Source organism: Hemiscyllium ocellatum, chromosome 16, assembly GCF_020745735.1.
Source record: "Hemiscyllium ocellatum isolate sHemOce1 chromosome 16, sHemOce1.pat.X.cur, whole genome shotgun sequence".
Taxonomy (NCBI): Eukaryota; Metazoa; Chordata; class Chondrichthyes; order Orectolobiformes; family Hemiscylliidae; genus Hemiscyllium; species Hemiscyllium ocellatum.
Window position 1 is genome coordinate 60982233 of NC_083416.1, and position 6682 is coordinate 60988914.

The window sequence follows — 6682 nt, forward strand, 5'->3', positions numbered from 1 at the left end:
AGACACTGCTTTCCAGCATCTGCAATCATTGATTTTACAGCAGATGAGAACCTGAGCTTCCTGAGGCACTGGTGTTCAGATATGTGAGGGAACTGATCCTTTGTCTGTGGATCGTCTGTTGGAGCTTTTGTCACTTTCAAGGTGGATCTTGATGGCAATTCAACTCCTCTGTGGCAGAGCATGTTCACAGAAGGAAGGACCATTCCTGCAAATGCTGCTGGAATAGTTGTCAGGGTGAACCGCCTGCCTTTGACCCTCAAAAAAGGTGAATGCTAGAACTGCATCAGCCACTGCCATGCCATTCTGAAGTCAGGATGCGAGGAAGTAAAGATGAAAGTCTGTGCAATAGTGTACACTGGATCAGAGAGGGAGAACTATGATGAGCAGTTTCTCACCAGACCATGGATAGGTCTTTTCAGAGTAACTGACTAAAATCTTCCCAGTTAAAAATCACACAATGTCACGTTATAGTCCGACAGGTTTACTTGGAAGGACCAGCTTTCGGAGTGCTCCTTCTTCATCATTTGGAAGCTAGTGCTTCCAAATAAACCTGATGGACTATAACCTGGTGTAGTGTGATTTTTAATTTTGTATGCCCCAGTCCAACACCAGCACCTCCAAATCAAAAATCTTCCTAGTCTGTCATGTGAAATGAGGATTTTCTTCCTGCTCTACGGTCACCTTTTTCTTGCTAGTTTGTAAATCTATTGTGAAATTCCTGCACTGTTGGGAAAGATCAGGAGAACACATGTAAAATCAGTTTTTCTTAATTATTTCATTGGTGTACCTCAATTTAATCCCAATCTACCTCAGGAAAGCTAAAAGGAACAAAGATCACTTCAACTCAATGCCTGTATTGGGAATTTTCCCACCTCTCCTCTAACTTGTCCCCATCCCACAAACGTGAGATCCAGGGAAGTTTTACCCATTATTTCTGTCTCTCTCTTCACAAGTGCTGCCTGATCTACTGAATATTCTGTTTTTATTTCAGATCTTTTTTTTATTGAACTGGCGTCAAGCCAGGTGTGAGCAACTTTTTCAATTCAAATCTAAGTCAGATTATAAGATTCGGTATATTACAGTCCTTCTGCTGTTTATTTCTGATCTTGTGTTTTATTCAAGATCCCGAAAAATGGCTTCCCTTCAGTAATCCATAGTGTGTCTGTCTACTACTGCCATCATTTGTCATGATCAATAAGCTAATTTCAATGACCTACATTTTAAATCAAATGTATCTTTACGCTATACTTGACATCATTTGGGAACTGAATTGAAACTCAATTTCATTTCAATTAACACCTTAAATTACCAGGGACAGGATTCCCATGTTTCTGTGCATACAGACAATCAGGGTATTAAGAGTCAATAGAATAACATTATTCTAACAGTCACTACTTCTCATCAATCAACAGACGTGTCTCCCTCAGCCTTGAGAACAAAAACAAGAGATAAATAATGTTCAAAGGTTCTGGCCTGTCAAACAACATGATATCCCAGTATAATAACATTCAGAACTGGACCATTTCTCATTATAAACTAAACCAGGTAGTCTGCTATATCACTCTGAACATGTCAACGGACGACAACATGTTCAGTTCCATCATCCATCAATATTGGTGTGCTCCATAGGGCAGCAACAGGAAAATAATTCTAAGATAATGTTGTCAGCTTTTGTTGTTGTTGTGTTAACTGGGAAAATTAATTCCTTTGGGATAGATCGTTATCTTCATCAGTGGGAGTGTTATTCAGGCAACATTTAACAAAGTCATCTATTCAGCCAGATTTATGCTCAAATAATGAAGCTGCGAATGTGCCCTATTATCCTTGATTTTGTATAGTTTTGTTTGTGGATTTAAGCCTGGAGGTAGTTGGGTTTGGTTTGAAAAATTGCACAAAGATACCTTGCATCTCATATTTTGCAATGAAATAAAGTGTAATTTTTAACAGAGACTGGTAACTAAGACAAGTCTCATGAAACTGCAAAGAATTATTTCAATTGGTCTTACTCCAGATTCAATTGATTGGATTTGATTAATGCGTTTTGATGAAGTTTCCTTGACCTCTTGATTCATCCTATTTCTCTCCCCATGAAAGATGTTTGGTCTACTGAGTATTTCCAGCATTTCTATTTTATTTCAGATTTCCAAAATGTACAGTATTCTGGCTTGCAATAGTCTTCTCACTGCCCATGTGTAAGTATTGCCATTGGGTGCAATTGGTGAAATTTGGCTTCCTAATATGTATCTCTTTCTTACTGTTGCAAGAAAATTTTCACCCTATCCTATTGATTCATTGCAATATCTGTGAGCAACTTACCTTCATATACTTCTATCTATCAAAATGGTGTTTCTCAATTCTAGTCCTGCAAAACAACAGTGGATAGACTGGAATTGATTTAAGGTTGTCAATAGTATTCCTGAATTTAGAAGAGACAGAATAGTTATTCTTTAGGTGACAGGAAAGACAGGAGATACTCTGTCTCACTTATTCCACCCTCACCTTGACCTCCTTCCACCTATCCCACCTCCATCGCCCCTCCCCCAAGTCCCTCCTCCCTACCTTTTATCTTAGCCTGCTTGGCTACTCTCTCTCATTCCTGATGAAGGGCTTATGCTCGAAATGTCGAATTCCCTATTCCTGAGATGCTGCCTAACCTGCTGTGCTTTAACCAGCAACACATTTCCAGCTGTGATCTCCAGCATCTGCAGACCTCATTTTTTACCCAAGTTAAGGAGCAATGTTGGATTGCGCAGCTGATAATTCCGGGTCATGTCAATATCTGCAATTCACAAAGCAAACAACCACATGGCTATGTTGAAGGGCGATTGTCTGAGAGTTCGCAACATATTTATCCCTGATAGATGGTTTATGAGATTTTACTTTGCTTTCTTGCTGGACAAAGCACATAAAGAGTTCAAATTAGGTAGCACCGGTAGTTTCTGCAGGTTGCAGACAGTGCTCATCCTAAACCGGCTCTTATATACAGTTATGTACAAATCAATTTTGTTTGGAAAGGCCTTTTTTCTGCATTGATCAATGCTGTTCCTGTCCTCGGAAAGGGATCCATTAAACAGATGTCTCATTAAAATGTCTGGAGCTCATCAATGGATCAAGCCATCCCATTTAATTATTAAACGTCAAGTCTAACTGATTACTGCACACATTTGTTGGCAGCTCTTAAGGACCATTTTGAATGCTGTGAGTGACTGACCATTAAATTGTGATTGTGAGTAATACAGTTTTAACGTCCTTCGTTCAGGCATTTGGAATAAAGTCTTGCAAGGAACTGCAGAAAGACGAGACATTCTAAAACCAGAGAAATGCGGACTGAAGTTAGCAACTTGAAGGCAGCCCAAGATTCATTGCTGGCACTTGGAGACTGAAAGGTTAGAACAGTTCAGCCTTATAAAATGCAGTATTTGTAAGCTGAATAAGCTTGTGCCACGAGTTTGCATTCTGAAGAATAATATGGTCCCTATTCCCTTAGCTTGTGCTACTTAGCATAGCTTACTAAGAGCAGATGAATGTGGTCCAAGTAAAACTAGATAATGGTATTAAAATTTAATGGGATAGACATCAGTTGTGGGGTTATATACACCAACCGAGTAGTTTTAGATTGCAAAAGTAAGGCATAAAATTTTAATAACTTCCCTGCAAGAATATTCACATTCAAGACTTTCATTCATTTTCTGTAGAAAATTTGACCCAGAGATGCACTTAATTTGCATACACTAAACCAATTATACATCCTGGCATCATGCACATGGTGTAATGTATCCCCTTTTTATGAATTGGAAGCAAAATGTTTCATTTATAGAGAGGGAAACATTAAAAAAATTGATGGAAGAACAGTTTTTTTTGGCAAATCACCAATCAAAATAATGAGAATTTCAGATCAAGGTAACTGAGGGCAGTGGGTCCCTGCAACATTGTTGCAGCTCTGTGTAAAAGTAATCCAAAACTAATCCAGTGCCGAGATGTCCCAAATTACCATACATCTTGTACTTGTTTAGATGTTTACCCCCTTTCTCCTTTATTCAGTATCACAACAATGAATCATACCACTTGCTGTGCCATCAGAAAACAAGGGAATGGGCAGCAGATATATGGGAATACTACCGTCAACAAGTTTCCCTCCAAGCCACTAACCATCCTGACTAGAAAATATAGTGCTGTTCCTTCAGTGTCATCGTTCAAAATGCTGGAATTCCCACCCTAATAGAATTATGGCTTTACCCTCACCAAATAGACCACAGCTTTACAAGAAACCTGCTCGCCATCACCTTTTCAAGGGCAACTAGGGATGGACTATAAATGCTGACCCAGCCAGTGACTCCAAGATCACTTGAATGAATAATAAAAAACTAATTGTAGTACGACAAGGAGCAACAGAGGTAGCAGTAATTGGTAGATACAGATTTACATATTGATCTATGATGAATGGTCACAAATACAGCATATCTGAATGAAAGGTCAACATGGTGTTTAATTGCTGAGAGTTTTGTGTGATGGATTTGTGCTATGTGAACCCAGACAATGAAAACCTACATTCATCTTACAGATGGTAGAAATGGGTCATCCCATTTGTTTGGCCAGTCTAAAAGACAAGGTGAAATTAAAGTATATAAACCCACTTTGTGTCCAATTCCTGTCAGAAACACTCTTTGCAAGCTAATATGATATTCACAGCAAAGGCTTTGCAGCAGATAGAGCAAAAATAAAGAGTGACTTCAGGCATGTGACTGCCTTTGAATTTGCTGGTTATATTTATGTCTTTCAATCGCTCTCAACTATTCATTATTCTTTGTGCCATGTGTATTGATCATATTCTATGGTAACAAACCATTGCCTAACACTTCTTGGTCAACCTTCTGTAATGACATGAAGTCAATCAATGTGCCCATTAACATGCATCAAAAAACCATAAAGCATTCATCACAAACAGACACAGAGTTACTATGGAAAAACATGGACTTGGGATATAATCTCCTCATGATGTTCACTACAAATATATTTTTAAAAATTAGTTCTTCAGAATGTTTCAATACTTTATACATATCCCACATTCAAAATAGCAGTAGTCCAACTGAATGGAATGATCAAGTAACTGATAACTCCCAAGCCAATACTCAGAATTCCAGTTACCTCTAACACAATGAAAGCCATTTGCTGTCAGGCCTGTTGTGTATGCAAGATGAAAAAGTTTTATCACTAGATTGAGTGGTGCCAACATAACATGAGCATTAACCCCTTCAGAAACATTATCTTATTGAATATGCACGATATCTTATTCAGGAGGTTGATTACCCCTCCATCAGATTAGTTTCACAAGCTGCTTATATCTGGTAATTTTCTCATAATTTATGGTGACAAACACTGTGATTTCCCATTAGTCGTTTAGAATTGGATTTGAAGGTCCCAGGCCCTATGGAAATGTTTGTGCCACTGTAAAATGGCTGGAGCACACAATAAGCAGCCTGGCTCCTTCTCCTCAACAAGCAATGGATCAATCAATCAATCAATCATTGGAAAGAAGGTAGCATTATTGTGAAAAGTAATAAGTGAGGGAAAACAAAACTGGCACAAAAAATTGGTCAACATTTGTACCTTCCATTCCAAGTATAGGGAGCTATAGTCAGAGGCGATGGTGAATTGAGTGGAGTATTTATCTGTCAGAGAGAAGAATCTATTTATAGTTCAAGTAGACAAAAATAAATAATTGCCAGGACTCTCAAAGTTTGTTTCCCTTCACACATCTCCAAAAAGTCATTATAAAAATTGCTTCCTTTTTTGAATGCAGAAACTAGCAACATTCTGCAACAAATTCTGAAGCAGCAAAAATTCTTATTCATTCAAAACACTGAAGAAAAATAAGCCTATCTTGACTTTACTATCTTCCTTCTAAAAATGTATTCAGCATTAAACACATTAGATTTTCTGGCAGCAGCTCTTCCTTCTGTTTCTGTTTTAATTGTACATCTGTATACCACCAACATTTCCTGAACTGTAGCTGACTGCATTAAAGAGCAGATCTGGGTGCAATGCCACTGATGTTCAGTTGCAGTGTATTTACATTGTCGCTTTTCTGTTATGATATATTTGGGTGCTAACACCAGTATGAACCAGAGATGAAATTGTGCATGGTGCTAGCAAAATGGAGGAAATGGATTAACAATCATTTTACTCTGCGGTGCACCCATTTCTCAAACACTATTTTGTAGTCAAAAATCACACAACACCAGGTTTTATAGTCCAAAGGTTTATTTGAAACCACAAGCTATTTTGTAGGACAAGGGATAATTGGCCTAATAATATCTTTGTATATTTCTTCTACCAATTCAAAAGTTTCAAGCAGAGAAGAGTAAAGGCTACTGGAGTAGCACTTTCAGCAGCTGGTACAGGCATAGAGTCATAGAGATGTACAGCAAGGAAACAGATCCATGCCGACCAGATACCCCATCCAACCTGCCAGCACTCGGTCCATAGCCCTCTCAACCCTTCCTATTCATATACCTATCCAAATGCCTTTTAAATGTTGCAATTGTACTCGTCTCCACCACTTCCTCTGGCAGCTCATTCCATACACACATCACCCTCTGCGTGAAAAAGTTGCCCCTTAGGGCTCTTTTATATCCATTCATATATTATCCCAGGCTGTATTAACAGGGACATAGAATAGAAG